Genomic DNA, 17500 nt, shown 5'->3' with positions numbered 1-17500 from the left:
GCCAGGCCAGGCCAGGCCAGGCCAGGCCAGGCCAGGCCAGGCCAGGCCAGGCCAGGCCAGGCCAGGCCAGGCCAGGCCAGGCCAGGCCAGGCCAGGCCAGGCCAGGCCAGGCCAGGCCAGGCCAGGCCAGGCCAGGCCAGGCCAGGCCAGGCCAGGCCAGGCCAGGCCAGGCCAGGCCAGGCCAGGCCAGGCCAGGCCAGGCCAGGCCAGGCCAGGCCAGGCCAGGCCAGGCCAGGCCAGGCCAGGCCAGGCCAGGCCAGGCCAGGCCAGGCCAGGCCAGGCCAGGCCAGGCCAGGCCAGGCCAGGCCAGGCCAGGCCAGGCCAGGCCAGGCCAGGCCAGGCCAGGCCAGGCCAGGCCAGGCCAGGCCAGGCCAGGCCAGGCCAGGCCAGGCCAGGCCAGGCCAGGCCAGGCCAGGCCAGGCCAGGCCAGGCCAGGCCAGGCCAGGCCAGGCCAGGCCAGGCCAGGCCAGGCCAGGCCAGGCCAGGCCAGGCCAGGCCAGGCCAGGCCAGGCCAGGCCAGGCCAGGCCAGGCCAGGCCAGGCCAGGCCAGGCCAGGCCAGGCCAGGCCAGGCCAGGCCAGGCCAGGCCAGGCCAGGCCAGGCCAGGCCAGGCCAGGCCAGGCCAGGCCAGGCCAGGCCAGGCCAGGCCAGGCCAGGCCAGGCCAGGCCAGGCCAGGCCAGGCCAGGCCAGGCCAGGCCAGGCCAGGCCAGGCCAGGCCAGGCCAGGCCAGGCCAGGCCAGGCCAGGCCAGGCCAGGCCAGGCCAGGCCAGGCCAGGCCAGGCCAGGCCAGGCCAGGCCAGGCCAGGCCAGGCCAGGCCAGGCCAGGCCAGGCCAGGCCAGGCCAGGCCAGGCCAGGCCAGGCCAGGCCAGGCCAGGCCAGGCCAGGCCAGGCCAGGCCAGGCCAGGCCAGGCCAGGCCAGGCCAGGCCAGGCCAGGCCAGGCCAGGCCAGGCCAGGCCAGGCCAGGCCAGGCCAGGCCAGGCCAGGCCAGGCCAGGCCAGGCCAGGCCAGGCCAGGCCAGGCCAGGCCAGGCCAGGCCAGGCCAGGCCAGGCCAGGCCAGGCCAGGCCAGGCCAGGCCAGGCCAGGCCAGGCCAGGCCAGGCCAGGCCAGGCCAGGCCAGGCCAGGCCAGGCCAGGCCAGGCCAGGCCAGGCCAGGCCAGGCCAGGCCAGGCCAGGCCAGGCCAGGCCAGGCCAGGCCAGGCCAGGCCAGGCCAGGCCAGGCCAGGCCAGGCCAGGCCAGGCCAGGCCAGGCCAGGCCAGGCCAGGCCAGGCCAGGCCAGGCCAGGCCAGGCCAGGCCAGGCCAGGCCAGGCCAGGCCAGGCCAGGCCAGGCCAGGCCAGGCCAGGCCAGGCCAGGCCAGGCCAGGCCAGGCCAGGCCAGGCCAGGCCAGGCCAGGCCAGGCCAGGCCAGGCCAGGCCAGGCCAGGCCAGGCCAGGCCAGGCCAGGCCAGGCCAGGCCAGGCCAGGCCAGGCCAGGCCAGGCCAGGCCAGGCCAGGCCAGGCCAGGCCAGGCCAGGCCAGGCCAGGCCAGGCCAGGCCAGGCCAGGCCAGGCCAGGCCAGGCCAGGCCAGGCCAGGCCAGGCCAGGCCAGGCCAGGCCAGGCCAGGCCAGGCCAGGCCAGGCCAGGCCAGGCCAGGCCAGGCCAGGCCAGGCCAGGCCAGGCCAGGCCAGGCCAGGCCAGGCCAGGCCAGGCCAGGCCAGGCCAGGCCAGGCCAGGCCAGGCCAGGCCAGGCCAGGCCAGGCCAGGCCAGGCCAGGCCAGGCCAGGCCAGGCCAGGCCAGGCCAGGCCAGGCCAGGCCAGGCCAGGCCAGGCCAGGCCAGGCCAGGCCAGGCCAGGCCAGGCCAGGCCAGGCCAGGCCAGGCCAGGCCAGGCCAGGCCAGGCCAGGCCAGGCCAGGCCAGGCCAGGCCAGGCCAGGCCAGGCCAGGCCAGGCCAGGCCAGGCCAGGCCAGGCCAGGCCAGGCCAGGCCAGGCCAGGCCAGGCCAGGCCAGGCCAGGCCAGGCCAGGCCAGGCCAGGCCAGGCCAGGCCAGGCCAGGCCAGGCCAGGCCAGGCCAGGCCAGGCCAGGCCAGGCCAGGCCAGGCCAGGCCAGGCCAGGCCAGGCCAGGCCAGGCCAGGCCAGGCCAGGCCAGGCCAGGCCAGGCCAGGCCAGGCCAGGCCAGGCCAGGCCAGGCCAGGCCAGGCCAGGCCAGGCCAGGCCAGGCCAGGCCAGGCCAGGCCAGGCCAGGCCAGGCCAGGCCAGGCCAGGCCAGGCCAGGCCAGGCCAGGCCAGGCCAGGCCAGGCCAGGCCAGGCCAGGCCAGGCCAGGCCAGGCCAGGCCAGGCCAGGCCAGGCCAGGCCAGGCCAGGCCAGGCCAGGCCAGGCCAGGCCAGGCCAGGCCAGGCCAGGCCAGGCCAGGCCAGGCCAGGCCAGGCCAGGCCAGGCCAGGCCAGGCCAGGCCAGGCCAGGCCAGGCCAGGCCAGGCCAGGCCAGGCCAGGCCAGGCCAGGCCAGGCCAGGCCAGGCCAGGCCAGGCCAGGCCAGGCCAGGCCAGGCCAGGCCAGGCCAGGCCAGGCCAGGCCAGGCCAGGCCAGGCCAGGCCAGGCCAGGCCAGGCCAGGCCAGGCCAGGCCAGGCCAGGCCAGGCCAGGCCAGGCCAGGCCAGGCCAGGCCAGGCCAGGCCAGGCCAGGCCAGGCCAGGCCAGGCCAGGCCAGGCCAGGCCAGGCCAGGCCAGGCCAGGCCAGGCCAGGCCAGGCCAGGCCAGGCCAGGCCAGGCCAGGCCAGGCCAGGCCAGGCCAGGCCAGGCCAGGCCAGGCCAGGCCAGGCCAGGCCAGGCCAGGCCAGGCCAGGCCAGGCCAGGCCAGGCCAGGCCAGGCCAGGCCAGGCCAGGCCAGGCCAGGCCAGGCCAGGCCAGGCCAGGCCAGGCCAGGCCAGGCCAGGCCAGGCCAGGCCAGGCCAGGCCAGGCCAGGCCAGGCCAGGCCAGGCCAGGCCAGGCCAGGCCAGGCCAGGCCAGGCCAGGCCAGGCCAGGCCAGGCCAGGCCAGGCCAGGCCAGGCCAGGCCAGGCCAGGCCAGGCCAGGCCAGGCCAGGCCAGGCCAGGCCAGGCCAGGCCAGGCCAGGCCAGGCCAGGCCAGGCCAGGCCAGGCCAGGCCAGGCCAGGCCAGGCCAGGCCAGGCCAGGCCAGGCCAGGCCAGGCCAGGCCAGGCCAGGCCAGGCCAGGCCAGGCCAGGCCAGGCCAGGCCAGGCCAGGCCAGGCCAGGCCAGGCCAGGCCAGGCCAGGCCAGGCCAGGCCAGGCCAGGCCAGGCCAGGCCAGGCCAGGCCAGGCCAGGCCAGGCCAGGCCAGGCCAGGCCAGGCCAGGCCAGGCCAGGCCAGGCCAGGCCAGGCCAGGCCAGGCCAGGCCAGGCCAGGCCAGGCCAGGCCAGGCCAGGCCAGGCCAGGCCAGGCCAGGCCAGGCCAGGCCAGGCCAGGCCAGGCCAGGCCAGGCCAGGCCAGGCCAGGCCAGGCCAGGCCAGGCCAGGCCAGGCCAGGCCAGGCCAGGCCAGGCCAGGCCAGGCCAGGCCAGGCCAGGCCAGGCCAGGCCAGGCCAGGCCAGGCCAGGCCAGGCCAGGCCAGGCCAGGCCAGGCCAGGCCAGGCCAGGCCAGGCCAGGCCAGGCCAGGCCAGGCCAGGCCAGGCCAGGCCAGGCCAGGCCAGGCCAGGCCAGGCCAGGCCAGGCCAGGCCAGGCCAGGCCAGGCCAGGCCAGGCCAGGCCAGGCCAGGCCAGGCCAGGCCAGGCCAGGCCAGGCCAGGCCAGGCCAGGCCAGGCCAGGCCAGGCCAGGCCAGGCCAGGCCAGGCCAGGCCAGGCCAGGCCAGGCCAGGCCAGGCCAGGCCAGGCCAGGCCAGGCCAGGCCAGGCCAGGCCAGGCCAGGCCAGGCCAGGCCAGGCCAGGCCAGGCCAGGCCAGGCCAGGCCAGGCCAGGCCAGGCCAGGCCAGGCCAGGCCAGGCCAGGCCAGGCCAGGCCAGGCCAGGCCAGGCCAGGCCAGGCCAGGCCAGGCCAGGCCAGGCCAGGCCAGGCCAGGCCAGGCCAGGCCAGGCCAGGCCAGGCCAGGCCAGGCCAGGCCAGGCCAGGCCAGGCCAGGCCAGGCCAGGCCAGGCCAGGCCAGGCCAGGCCAGGCCAGGCCAGGCCAGGCCAGGCCAGGCCAGGCCAGGCCAGGCCAGGCCAGGCCAGGCCAGGCCAGGCCAGGCCAGGCCAGGCCAGGCCAGGCCAGGCCAGGCCAGGCCAGGCCAGGCCAGGCCAGGCCAGGCCAGGCCAGGCCAGGCCAGGCCAGGCCAGGCCAGGCCAGGCCAGGCCAGGCCAGGCCAGGCCAGGCCAGGCCAGGCCAGGCCAGGCCAGGCCAGGCCAGGCCAGGCCAGGCCAGGCCAGGCCAGGCCAGGCCAGGCCAGGCCAGGCCAGGCCAGGCCAGGCCAGGCCAGGCCAGGCCAGGCCAGGCCAGGCCAGGCCAGGCCAGGCCAGGCCAGGCCAGGCCAGGCCAGGCCAGGCCAGGCCAGGCCAGGCCAGGCCAGGCCAGGCCAGGCCAGGCCAGGCCAGGCCAGGCCAGGCCAGGCCAGGCCAGGCCAGGCCAGGCCAGGCCAGGCCAGGCCAGGCCAGGCCAGGCCAGGCCAGGCCAGGCCAGGCCAGGCCAGGCCAGGCCAGGCCAGGCCAGGCCAGGCCAGGCCAGGCCAGGCCAGGCCAGGCCAGGCCAGGCCAGGCCAGGCCAGGCCAGGCCAGGCCAGGCCAGGCCAGGCCAGGCCAGGCCAGGCCAGGCCAGGCCAGGCCAGGCCAGGCCAGGCCAGGCCAGGCCAGGCCAGGCCAGGCCAGGCCAGGCCAGGCCAGGCCAGGCCAGGCCAGGCCAGGCCAGGCCAGGCCAGGCCAGGCCAGGCCAGGCCAGGCCAGGCCAGGCCAGGCCAGGCCAGGCCAGGCCAGGCCAGGCCAGGCCAGGCCAGGCCAGGCCAGGCCAGGCCAGGCCAGGCCAGGCCAGGCCAGGCCAGGCCAGGCCAGGCCAGGCCAGGCCAGGCCAGGCCAGGCCAGGCCAGGCCAGGCCAGGCCAGGCCAGGCCAGGCCAGGCCAGGCCAGGCCAGGCCAGGCCAGGCCAGGCCAGGCCAGGCCAGGCCAGGCCAGGCCAGGCCAGGCCAGGCCAGGCCAGGCCAGGCCAGGCCAGGCCAGGCCAGGCCAGGCCAGGCCAGGCCAGGCCAGGCCAGGCCAGGCCAGGCCAGGCCAGGCCAGGCCAGGCCAGGCCAGGCCAGGCCAGGCCAGGCCAGGCCAGGCCAGGCCAGGCCAGGCCAGGCCAGGCCAGGCCAGGCCAGGCCAGGCCAGGCCAGGCCAGGCCAGGCCAGGCCAGGCCAGGCCAGGCCAGGCCAGGCCAGGCCAGGCCAGGCCAGGCCAGGCCAGGCCAGGCCAGGCCAGGCCAGGCCAGGCCAGGCCAGGCCAGGCCAGGCCAGGCCAGGCCAGGCCAGGCCAGGCCAGGCCAGGCCAGGCCAGGCCAGGCCAGGCCAGGCCAGGCCAGGCCAGGCCAGGCCAGGCCAGGCCAGGCCAGGCCAGGCCAGGCCAGGCCAGGCCAGGCCAGGCCAGGCCAGGCGCAGGCCAGGCCAGGCCAGGCCAGGCCAGGCCAGGCCAGGCCAGGCCAGGCCAGGCCAGGCCAGGCCAGGCCAGGCCAGGCCAGGCCAGGCCAGGCCAGGCCAGGCCAGGCCAGGCCAGGCCAGGCCAGGCCAGGCCAGGCCAGGCCAGGCCAGGCCAGGCCAGGCCAGGCCAGGCCAGGCCAGGCCAGGCCAGGCCAGGCCAGGCCAGGCCAGGCCAGGCCAGGCCAGGCCAGGCCAGGCCAGGCCAGGCCAGGCCAGGCCAGGCCAGGCCAGGCCAGGCCAGGCCAGGCCAGGCCAGGCCAGGCCAGGCCAGGCCAGGCCAGGCCAGGCCAGGCCAGGCCAGGCCAGGCCAGGCCAGGCCAGGCCAGGCCAGGCCAGGCCAGGCCAGGCCAGGCCAGGCCAGGCCAGGCCAGGCCAGGCCAGGCCAGGCCAGGCCAGGCCAGGCCAGGCCAGGCCAGGCCAGGCCAGGCCAGGCCAGGCCAGGCCAGGCCAGGCCAGGCCAGGCCAGGCCAGGCCAGGCCAGGCCAGGCCAGGCCAGGCCAGGCCAGGCCAGGCCAGGCCAGGCCAGGCCAGGCCAGGCCAGGCCAGGCCAGGCCAGGCCAGGCCAGGCCAGGCCAGGCCAGGCCAGGCCAGGCCAGGCCAGGCCAGGCCAGGCCAGGCCAGGCCAGGCCAGGCCAGGCCAGGCCAGGCCAGGCCAGGCCAGGCCAGGCCAGGCCAGGCCAGGCCAGGCCAGGCCAGGCCAGGCCAGGCCAGGCCAGGCCAGGCCAGGCCAGGCCAGGCCAGGCCAGGCCAGGCCAGGCCAGGCCAGGCCAGGCCAGGCCAGGCCAGGCCAGGCCAGGCCAGGCCAGGCCAGGCCAGGCCAGGCCAGGCCAGGCCAGGCCAGGCCAGGCCAGGCCAGGCCAGGCCAGGCCAGGCCAGGCCAGGCCAGGCGCCAGGCCAGGCCAGGCCAGGCCAGGCCAGGCCAGGCCAGGCCAGGCCAGGCCAGGCCAGGCCAGGCCAGGCCAGGCCAGGCCAGGCCAGGCCAGGCCAGGCCAGGCCAGGCCAGGCCAGGCCAGGCCAGGCCAGGCCAGGCCAGGCCAGGCCAGGCCAGGCCAGGCCAGGCCAGGCCAGGCCAGGCCAGGCCAGGCCAGGCCAGGCCAGGCCAGGCCAGGCCAGGCCAGGCCAGGCCAGGCCAGGCCAGGCCAGGCCAGGCCAGGCCAGGCCAGGCCAGGCCAGGCCAGGCCAGGCCAGGCCAGGCCAGGCCAGGCCAGGCCAGGCCAGGCCAGGCCAGGCCAGGCCAGGCCAGGCCAGGCCAGGCCAGGCCAGGCCAGGCCAGGCCAGGCCAGGCCAGGCCAGGCCAGGCCAGGCCAGGCCAGGCCAGGCCAGGCCAGGCCAGGCCAGGCCAGGCCAGGCCAGGCCAGGCCAGGCCAGGCCAGGCCAGGCCAGGCCAGGCCAGGCCAGGCCAGGCCAGGCCAGGCCAGGCCAGGCCAGGCCAGGCCAGGCCAGGCCAGGCCAGGCCAGGCCAGGCCAGGCCAGGCCAGGCCAGGCCAGGCCAGGCCAGGCCAGGCCAGGCCAGGCCAGGCCAGGCCAGGCCAGGCCAGGCCAGGCCAGGCCAGGCCAGGCCAGGCCAGGCCAGGCCAGGCCAGGCCAGGCCAGGCCAGGCCAGGCCAGGCCAGGCCAGGCCAGGCCAGGCCAGGCCAGGCCAGGCCAGGCCAGGCCAGGCCAGGCCAGGCCAGGCCAGGCCAGGCCAGGCCAGGCCAGGCCAGGCCAGGCCAGGCCAGGCCAGGCCAGGCCAGGCCAGGCCAGGCCAGGCCAGGCCAGGCCAGGCCAGGCCAGGCCAGGCCAGGCCAGGCCAGGCCAGGCCAGGCCAGGCCAGGCCAGGCCAGGCCAGGCCAGGCCAGGCCAGGCCAGGCCAGGCCAGGCCAGGCCAGGCCAGGCCAGGCCAGGCCAGGCCAGGCCAGGCCAGGCCAGGCCAGGCCAGGCCAGGCCAGGCCAGGCCAGGCCAGGCCAGGCCAGGCCAGGCCAGGCCAGGCCAGGCCAGGCCAGGCCAGGCCAGGCCAGGCCAGGCCAGGCCAGGCCAGGCCAGGCCAGGCCAGGCCAGGCCAGGCCAGGCCAGGCCAGGCCAGGCCAGGCCAGGCCAGGCCAGGCCAGGCCAGGCCAGGCCAGGCCAGGCCAGGCCAGGCCAGGCCAGGCCAGGCCAGGCCAGGCCAGGCCAGGCCAGGCCAGGCCAGGCCAGGCCAGGCCAGGCCAGGCCAGGCCAGGCCAGGCCAGGCCAGGCCAGGCCAGGCCAGGCCAGGCCAGGCCAGGCCAGGCCAGGCCAGGCCAGGCCAGGCCAGGCCAGGCCAGGCCAGGCCAGGCCAGGCCAGGCCAGGCCAGGCCAGGCCAGGCCAGGCCAGGCCAGGCCAGGCCAGGCCAGGCCAGGCCAGGCCAGGCCAGGCCAGGCCAGGCCAGGCCAGGCCAGGCCAGGCCAGGCCAGGCCAGGCCAGGCCAGGCCAGGCCAGGCCAGGCCAGGCCAGGCCAGGCCAGGCCAGGCCAGGCCAGGCCAGGCCAGGCCAGGCCAGGCCAGGCCAGGCCAGGCCAGGCCAGGCCAGGCCAGGCCAGGCCAGGCCAGGCCAGGCCAGGCCAGGCCAGGCCAGGCCAGGCCAGGCCAGGCCAGGCCAGGCCAGGCCAGGCCAGGCCAGGCCAGGCCAGGCCAGGCCAGGCCAGGCCAGGCCAGGCCAGGCCAGGCCAGGCCAGGCCAGGCCAGGCCAGGCCAGGCCAGGCCAGGCCAGGCCAGGCCAGGCCAGGCCAGGCCAGGCCAGGCCAGGCCAGGCCAGGCCAGGCCAGGCCAGGCCAGGCCAGGCCAGGCCAGGCCAGGCCAGGCCAGGCCAGGCCAGGCCAGGCCAGGCCAGGCCAGGCCAGGCCAGGCCAGGCCAGGCCAGGCCAGGCCAGGCCAGGCCAGGCCAGGCCAGGCCAGGCCAGGCCAGGCCAGGCCAGGCCAGGCCAGGCCAGGCCAGGCCAGGCCAGGCCAGGCCAGGCCAGGCCAGGCCAGGCCAGGCCAGGCCAGGCCAGGCCAGGCCAGGCCAGGCCAGGCCAGGCCAGGCCAGGCCAGGCCAGGCCAGGCCAGGCCAGGCCAGGCCAGGCCAGGCCAGGCCAGGCCAGGCCAGGCCAGGCCAGGCCAGGCCAGGCCAGGCCAGGCCAGGCCAGGCCAGGCCAGGCCAGGCCAGGCCAGGCCAGGCCAGGCCAGGCCAGGCCAGGCCAGGCCAGGCCAGGCCAGGCCAGGCCAGGCCAGGCCAGGCCAGGCCAGGCCAGGCCAGGCCAGGCCAGGCCAGGCCAGGCCAGGCCAGGCCAGGCCAGGCCAGGCCAGGCCAGGCCAGGCCAGGCCAGGCCAGGCCAGGCCAGGCCAGGCCAGGCCAGGCCAGGCCAGGCCAGGCCAGGCCAGGCCAGGCCAGGCCAGGCCAGGCCAGGCCAGGCCAGGCCAGGCCAGGCCAGGCCAGGCCAGGCCAGGCCAGGCCAGGCCAGGCCAGGCCAGGCCAGGCCAGGCCAGGCCAGGCCAGGCCAGGCCAGGCCAGGCCAGGCCAGGCCAGGCCAGGCCAGGCCAGGCCAGGCCAGGCCAGGCCAGGCCAGGCCAGGCCAGGCCAGGCCAGGCCAGGCCAGGCCAGGCCAGGCCAGGCCAGGCCAGGCCAGGCCAGGCCAGGCCAGGCCAGGCCAGGCCAGGCCAGGCCAGGCCAGGCCAGGCCAGGCCAGGCCAGGCCAGGCCAGGCCAGGCCAGGCCAGGCCAGGCCAGGCCAGGCCAGGCCAGGCCAGGCCAGGCCAGGCCAGGCCAGGCCAGGCCAGGCCAGGCCAGGCCAGGCCAGGCCAGGCCAGGCCAGGCCAGGCCAGGCCAGGCCAGGCCAGGCCAGGCCAGGCCAGGCCAGGCCAGGCCAGGCCAGGCCAGGCCAGGCCAGGCCAGGCCAGGCCAGGCCAGGCCAGGCCAGGCCAGGCCAGGCCAGGCCAGGCCAGGCCAGGCCAGGCCAGGCCAGGCCAGGCCAGGCCAGGCCAGGCCAGGCCAGGCCAGGCCAGGCCAGGCCAGGCCAGGCCAGGCCAGGCCAGGCCAGGCCAGGCCAGGCCAGGCCAGGCCAGGCCAGGCCAGGCCAGGCCAGGCCAGGCCAGGCCAGGCCAGGCCAGGCCAGGCCAGGCCAGGCCAGGCCAGGCCAGGCCAGGCCAGGCCAGGCCAGGCCAGGCCAGGCCAGGCCAGGCCAGGCCAGGCCAGGCCAGGCCAGGCCAGGCCAGGCCAGGCCAGGCCAGGCCAGGCCAGGCCAGGCCAGGCCAGGCCAGGCCAGGCCAGGCCAGGCCAGGCCAGGCCAGGCCAGGCCAGGCCAGGCCAGGCCAGGCCAGGCCAGGCCAGGCCAGGCCAGGCCAGGCCAGGCCAGGCCAGGCCAGGCCAGGCCAGGCCAGGCCAGGCCAGGCCAGGCCAGGCCAGGCCAGGCCAGGCCAGGCCAGGCCAGGCCAGGCCAGGCCAGGCCAGGCCAGGCCAGGCCAGGCCAGGCCAGGCCAGGCCAGGCCAGGCCAGGCCAGGCCAGGCCAGGCCAGGCCAGGCCAGGCCAGGCCAGGCCAGGCCAGGCCAGGCCAGGCCAGGCCAGGCCAGGCCAGGCCAGGCCAGGCCAGGCCAGGCCAGGCCAGGCCAGGCCAGGCCAGGCCAGGCCAGGCCAGGCCAGGCCAGGCCAGGCCAGGCCAGGCCAGGCCAGGCCAGGCCAGGCCAGGCCAGGCCAGGCCAGGCCAGGCCAGGCCAGGCCAGGCCAGGCCAGGCCAGGCCAGGCCAGGCCAGGCCAGGCCAGGCCAGGCCAGGCCAGGCCAGGCCAGGCCAGGCCAGGCCAGGCCAGGCCAGGCCAGGCCAGGCCAGGCCAGGCCAGGCCAGGCCAGGCCAGGCCAGGCCAGGCCAGGCCAGGCCAGGCCAGGCCAGGCCAGGCCAGGCCAGGCCAGGCCAGGCCAGGCCAGGCCAGGCCAGGCCAGGCCAGGCCAGGCCAGGCCAGGCCAGGCCAGGCCAGGCCAGGCCAGGCCAGGCCAGGCCAGGCCAGGCCAGGCCAGGCCAGGCCAGGCCAGGCCAGGCCAGGCCAGGCCAGGCCAGGCCAGGCCAGGCCAGGCCAGGCCAGGCCAGGCCAGGCCAGGCCAGGCCAGGCCAGGCCAGGCCAGGCCAGGCCAGGCCAGGCCAGGCCAGGCCAGGCCAGGCCAGGCCAGGCCAGGCCAGGCCAGGCCAGGCCAGGCCAGGCCAGGCCAGGCCAGGCCAGGCCAGGCCAGGCCAGGCCAGGCCAGGCCAGGCCAGGCCAGGCCAGGCCAGGCCAGGCCAGGCCAGGCCAGGCCAGGCCAGGCCAGGCCAGGCCAGGCCAGGCCAGGCCAGGCCAGGCCAGGCCAGGCCAGGCCAGGCCAGGCCAGGCCAGGCCAGGCCAGGCCAGGCCAGGCCAGGCCAGGCCAGGCCAGGCCAGGCCAGGCCAGGCCAGGCCAGGCCAGGCCAGGCCAGGCCAGGCCAGGCCAGGCCAGGCCAGGCCAGGCCAGGCCAGGCCAGGCCAGGCCAGGCCAGGCCAGGCCAGGCCAGGCCAGGCCAGGCCAGGCCAGGCCAGGCCAGGCCAGGCCAGGCCAGGCCAGGCCAGGCCAGGCCAGGCCAGGCCAGGCCAGGCCAGGCCAGGCCAGGCCAGGCCAGGCCAGGCCAGGCCAGGCCAGGCCAGGCCAGGCCAGGCCAGGCCAGGCCAGGCCAGGCCAGGCCAGGCCAGGCCAGGCCAGGCCAGGCCAGGCCAGGCCAGGCCAGGCCAGGCCAGGCCAGGCCAGGCCAGGCCAGGCCAGGCCAGGCCAGGCCAGGCCAGGCCAGGCCAGGCCAGGCCAGGCCAGGCCAGGCCAGGCCAGGCCAGGCCAGGCCAGGCCAGGCCAGGCCAGGCCAGGCCAGGCCAGGCCAGGCCAGGCCAGGCCAGGCCAGGCCAGGCCAGGCCAGGCCAGGCCAGGCCAGGCCAGGCCAGGCCAGGCCAGGCCAGGCCAGGCCAGGCCAGGCCAGGCCAGGCCAGGCCAGGCCAGGCCAGGCCAGGCCAGGCCAGGCCAGGCCAGGCCAGGCCAGGCCAGGCCAGGCCAGGCCAGGCCAGGCCAGGCCAGGCCAGGCCAGGCCAGGCCAGGCCAGGCCAGGCCAGGCCAGGCCAGGCCAGGCCAGGCCAGGCCAGGCCAGGCCAGGCCAGGCCAGGCCAGGCCAGGCCAGGCCAGGCCAGGCCAGGCCAGGCCAGGCCAGGCCAGGCCAGGCCAGGCCAGGCCAGGCCAGGCCAGGCCAGGCCAGGCCAGGCCAGGCCAGGCCAGGCCAGGCCAGGCCAGGCCAGGCCAGGCCAGGCCAGGCCAGGCCAGGCCAGGCCAGGCCAGGCCAGGCCAGGCCAGGCCAGGCCAGGCCAGGCCAGGCCAGGCCAGGCCAGGCCAGGCCAGGCCAGGCCAGGCCAGGCCAGGCCAGGCCAGGCCAGGCCAGGCCAGGCCAGGCCAGGCCAGGCCAGGCCAGGCCAGGCCAGGCCAGGCCAGGCCAGGCCAGGCCAGGCCAGGCCAGGCCAGGCCAGGCCAGGCCAGGCCAGGCCAGGCCAGGCCAGGCCAGGCCAGGCCAGGCCAGGCCAGGCCAGGCCAGGCCAGGCCAGGCCAGGCCAGGCCAGGCCAGGCCAGGCCAGGCCAGGCCAGGCCAGGCCAGGCCAGGCCAGGCCAGGCCAGGCCAGGCCAGGCCAGGCCAGGCCAGGCCAGGCCAGGCCAGGCCAGGCCAGGCCAGGCCAGGCCAGGCCAGGCCAGGCCAGGCCAGGCCAGGCCAGGCCAGGCCAGGCCAGGCCAGGCCAGGCCAGGCCAGGCCAGGCCAGGCCAGGCCAGGCCAGGCCAGGCCAGGCCAGGCCAGGCCAGGCCAGGCCAGGCCAGGCCAGGCCAGGCCAGGCCAGGCCAGGCCAGGCCAGGCCAGGCCAGGCCAGGCCAGGCCAGGCCAGGCCAGGCCAGGCCAGGCCAGGCCAGGCCAGGCCAGGCCAGGCCAGGCCAGGCCAGGCCAGGCCAGGCCAGGCCAGGCCAGGCCAGGCCAGGCCAGGCCAGGCCAGGCCAGGCCAGGCCAGGCCAGGCCAGGCCAGGCCAGGCCAGGCCAGGCCAGGCCAGGCCAGGCCAGGCCAGGCCAGGCCAGGCCAGGCCAGGCCAGGCCAGGCCAGGCCAGGCCAGGCCAGGCCAGGCCAGGCCAGGCCAGGCCAGGCCAGGCCAGGCCAGGCCAGGCCAGGCCAGGCCAGGCCAGGCCAGGCCAGGCCAGGCCAGGCCAGGCCAGGCCAGGCCAGGCCAGGCCAGGCCAGGCCAGGCCAGGCCAGGCCAGGCCAGGCCAGGCCAGGCCAGGCCAGGCCAGGCCAGGCCAGGCCAGGCCAGGCCAGGCCAGGCCAGGCCAGGCCAGGCCAGGCCAGGCCAGGCCAGGCCAGGCCAGGCCAGGCCAGGCCAGGCCAGGCCAGGCCAGGCCAGGCCAGGCCAGGCCAGGCCAGGCCAGGCCAGGCCAGGCCAGGCCAGGCCAGGCCAGGCCAGGCCAGGCCAGGCCAGGCCAGGCCAGGCCAGGCCAGGCCAGGCCAGGCCAGGCCAGGCCAGGCCAGGCCAGGCCAGGCCAGGCCAGGCCAGGCCAGGCCAGGCCAGGCCAGGCCAGGCCAGGCCAGGCCAGGCCAGGCCAGGCCAGGCCAGGCCAGGCCAGGCCAGGCCAGGCCAGGCCAGGCCAGGCCAGGCCAGGCCAGGCCAGGCCAGGCCAGGCCAGGCCAGGCCAGGCCAGGCCAGGCCAGGCCAGGCCAGGCCAGGCCAGGCCAGGCCAGGCCAGGCCAGGCCAGGCCAGGCCAGGCCAGGCCAGGCCAGGCCAGAAGGAGCGTCAGGCCGGGCGCCAGGCCAGGCCAGGCCAGGCCAGGCCAGGCCAGGCCAGGCCAGGCCAGGCCAGGCCAGGCCAGGCCAGGCCAGGCCAGGCCAGGCCAGGCCAGGCCAGGCCAGGCCAGGCCAGGCCAGGCCAGGCCAGGCCAGGCCAGGCCAGGCCAGGCCAGGCCAGGCCAGGCCAGGCCAGGCCAGGCCAGGCCAGGCCAGGCCAGGCCAGGCCAGGCCAGGCCAGGCCAGGCCAGGCCAGGCCAGGCCAGGCCAGGCCAGGCCAGGCCAGGCCAGGCCAGGCCAGGCCAGGCCAGGCCAGGCCAGGCCAGGCCAGGCCAGGCCAGGCCAGGCCAGGCCAGGCCAGGCCAGGCCAGGCCAGGCCAGGCCAGGCCAGGCCAGGCCAGGCCAGGCCAGGCCAGGCCAGGCCAGGCCAGGCCAGGCCAGGCCAGGCCAGGCCAGGCCAGGCCAGGCCAGGCCAGGCCAGGCCAGGCCAGGCCAGGCCAGGCCAGGCCAGGCCAGGCCAGGCCAGGCCAGGCCAGGCCAGGCCAGGCCAGGCCAGGCCAGGCCAGGCCAGGCCAGGCCAGGGCCAGGCCAGGCCAGGCCAGGCCAGGCCAGGCCAGGCCAGGCCAGGCCAGGCCAGGCCAGGCCAGGCCAGGCCAGGCCAGGCCAGGCCAGGCCAGGCCAGGCCAGGCCAGGCCAGGCCAGGCCAGGCCAGGCCAGGCCAGGCCAGGCCAGGCCAGGCCAGGCCAGGCCAGGCCAGGCCAGGCCAGGCCAGGCCAGGCCAGGCCAGGCCAGGCCAGGCCAGGCCAGGCCAGGCCAGGCCAGGCCAGGCCAGGCCAGGCCAGGCCAGGCCAGGCCAGGCCAGGCCAGGCCAGGCCAGGCCAGGCCAGGCCAGGCCAGGCCAGGCCAGGCCAGGCCAGGCCAGGCCAGGCCAGGCCAGGCCAGGCCAGGCCAGGCCAGGCCAGGCCAGGCCAGGCCAGGCCAGGCCAGGCCAGGCCAGGCCAGGCCAGGCCAGGCCAGGCCAGGCCAGGCCAGGCCAGGCCAGGCCAGGCCAGGCCAGGCCAGGCCAGGCCAGGCCAGGCCAGGCCAGGCCAGGCCAGGCCAGGCCAGGCCAGGCCAGGCCAGGCCAGGCCAGGCCAGGCCAGGCCAGGCCAGGCCAGGCCAGGCCAGGCCAGGCCAGGCCAGGCCAGGCCAGGCCAGGCCAGGCCAGGCCAGGCCAGGCCAGGCCAGGCCAGGCCAGGCCAGGCCAGGCCAGGCCAGGCCAGGCCAGGCCAGGCCAGGCCAGGCCAGGCCAGGCCAGGCCAGGCCAGGCCAGGCCAGGCCAGGCCAGGCCAGGCCAGGCCAGGCCAGGCCAGGCCAGGCCAGGCCAGGCCAGGCCAGGCCAGGCCAGGCCAGGCCAGGCCAGGCCAGGCCAGGCCAGGCCAGGCCAGGCCAGGCCAGGCCAGGCCAGGCCAGGCCAGGCCAGGCCAGGCCAGGCCAGGCCAGGCCAGGCCAGGCCAGGCCAGGCCAGGCCAGGCCAGGCCAGGCCAGGCCAGGCCAGGCCAGGCCAGGCCAGGCCAGGCCAGGCCAGGCCAGGCCAGGCCAGGCCAGGCCAGGCCAGGCCAGGCCAGGCCAGGCCAGGCCAGGCCAGGCCAGGCCAGGCCAGGCCAGGCCAGGCCAGGCCAGGCCAGGCCAGGCCAGGCCAGGCCAGGCCAGGCCAGGCCAGGCCAGGCCAGGCCAGGCCAGGCCAGGCCAGGCCAGGCCAGGCCAGGCCAGGCCAGGCCAGGCCAGGCCAGGCCAGGCCAGGCCAGGCCAGGCCAGGCCAGGCCAGGCCAGGCCAGGCCAGGCCAGGCCAGGCCAGGCCAGGCCAGGCCAGGCCAGGCCAGGCCAGGCCAGGCCAGGCCAGGCCAGGCCAGGCCAGGCCAGGCCAGGCCAGGCCAGGCCAGGCCAGGCCAGGCCAGGCCAGGCCAGGCCAGGCCAGGCCAGGCCAGGCCAGGCCAGGCCAGGCCAGGCCAGGCCAGGCCAGGCCAGGCCAGGCCAGGCCAGGCCAGGCCAGGCCAGGCCAGGCCAGGCCAGGCCAGGCCAGGCCAGGCCAGGCCAGGCCAGGCCAGGCCAGGCCAGGCCAGGCCAGGCCAGGCCAGGCCAGGCCAGGCCAGGCCAGGCCAGGCCAGGCCAGGCCAGGCCAGGCCAGGCCAGGCCAGGCCAGGCCAGGCCAGGCCAGGCCAGGCCAGGCCAGGCCAGGCCAGGCCAGGCCAGGCCAGGCCAGGCCAGGCCAGGCCAGGCCAGGCCAGGCCAGGCCAGGCCAGGCCAGGCCAGGCCAGGCCAGGCCAGGCCAGGCCAGGCCAGGCCAGGCCAGGCCAGGCCAGGCCAGGCCAGGCCAGGCCAGGCCAGGCCAGGCCAGGCCAGGCCAGGCCAGGTCAGGCCAGGCCAGGCCAGGCCAGGCCAGGCCAGGCCAGGCCAGGCCAGGCCAGGCCAGGCCAGGCCAGGCCAGGCCAGGCCAGGCCAGGCCAGGCCAGGCCAGGCCAGGCCAGGCCAGGCCAGGCCAGGCCAGGCCAGGCCAGGCCAGGCCAGGCCAGGCCAGGCCAGGCCAGGCCAGGCCAGGCCAGGCCAGGCCAGGCCAGGCCAGGCCAGGCCAGGCCAGGCCAGGCCAGGCCAGGCCAGGCCAGGCCAGGCCAGGCCAGGCCAGGCCAGGCCAGGCCAGGCCAGGCCAGGCCAGGCCAGGCCAGGCCAGGCCAGGCCAGGCCAGGCCAGGCCAGGCCAGGCCAGGCCAGGCCAGGCCAGGCCAGGCCAGGCCAGGCCAGGCCAGGCGCAGGCCAGGCCAGGCCAGGCCAGCCAGGCCAGGCCAGGCCAGGCCAGGCCAGGCCAGGCCAGGCCAGGCCAGGCCAGGCCAGGCCAGGCCAGGCCAGGCCAGGCCAGGCCAGGCCAGGCCAGGCCAGGCCAGGCCAGGCCAGGCCAGGCCAGGCCAGGCCAGGCCAGGCCAGGCCAGGCCAGGCCAGGCCAGGCCAGGCCAGGCCAGGCCAGGCCAGGCCAGGCCAGGCCAGGCCAGGCCAGGCCAGGCCAGGCCAGGCCAGGCCAGGCCAGGCCAGGCCAGGCCAGGCCAGGCCAGGCCAGGCCAGGCCAGGCCAGGCCAGGCCAGGCCAGGCCAGGCCAGGCCAGGCCAGGCCAGGCCAGGCCAGGCCAGGCCAGGCCAGGCCAGGCCAGGCCAGGCCAGGCCAGGCCAGGCCAGGCCAGGCCAGGCCAGGCCAGGCCAGGCCAGGCCAGGCCAGGCCAGGCCAGGCCAGGCCAGGCCAGGCCAGGCCAGGCCAGGCCAGGCCAGGCCAGGCCAGGCCAGGCCAGGCCAGGCCAGGCCAGGCCAGGCCAGGCCAGGCCAGGCCAGGCCAGGCCAGGCCAGGCCAGGCCAGGCCAGGCCAGGCCAGGCCAGGCCAGGCCAGGCCAGGCCAGGCCAGGCCAGGCCAGGCCAGGCCAGGCCAGGCCAGGCCAGGCCAGGCCAGGCCAGGCCAGGCCAGGCCAGGCCAGGCCAGGCCAGGCCAGGCCAGGCCAGGCCAGGCCAGGCCAGGCCAGGCCAGGCCAGGCCAGGCCAGGCCAGGCCAGGCCAGGCCAGGCCAGGCCAGGCCAGCCGCCAGGCCAGGCCAGGCCAGGCCAGGCCAGGCCAGGCCAGGCCAGGCCAGGCCAGGCCAGGCCAGGCCAGGCCAGGCCAGGCCAGGCCAGGCCAGGCCAGGCCAGGCCAGGCCAGGCCAGGCCAGGCCAGGCCAGGCCAGGCCAGGCCAGGCCAGGCCAGGCCAGGCCAGGCCAGGCCAGGCCAGGCCAGGCCAGGCCAGGCCAGGCCAGGCCAGGCCAGGCCAGGCCAGGCCAGGCCAGGCCAGGCCAGGCCAGGCCAGGCCAGGCCAGGCCAGGCCAGGCCAGGCCAGGCCAGGCCAGGCGCCAGGCCAGGCCAGGCCAGGCCAGGCCAGGCCAGGCCAGGCCAGGCCAGGCCAGGCCAGGCCAGGCCAGGCCAGGCCAGGCCAGGCCAGGCCAGGCCAGGCCAGGCCAGGCCAGCCAGGCCAGGCCAGGCCAGGCCAGGCCAGGCCAGGCCAGGCCAGGCCAGGCCAGGCCAGGCCAGGCCAGGCCAGGTCAGGCCAGGCCAGGCCAGGCCAGGCCAGGCCAGGCCA

Source organism: Solenopsis invicta, chromosome 4, assembly GCF_016802725.1.
Source record: "Solenopsis invicta isolate M01_SB chromosome 4, UNIL_Sinv_3.0, whole genome shotgun sequence".
Classification (NCBI taxonomy): Eukaryota; Metazoa; Arthropoda; class Insecta; order Hymenoptera; family Formicidae; genus Solenopsis; species Solenopsis invicta.
Note: the sequence above shows the minus strand (reverse complement) of the source record.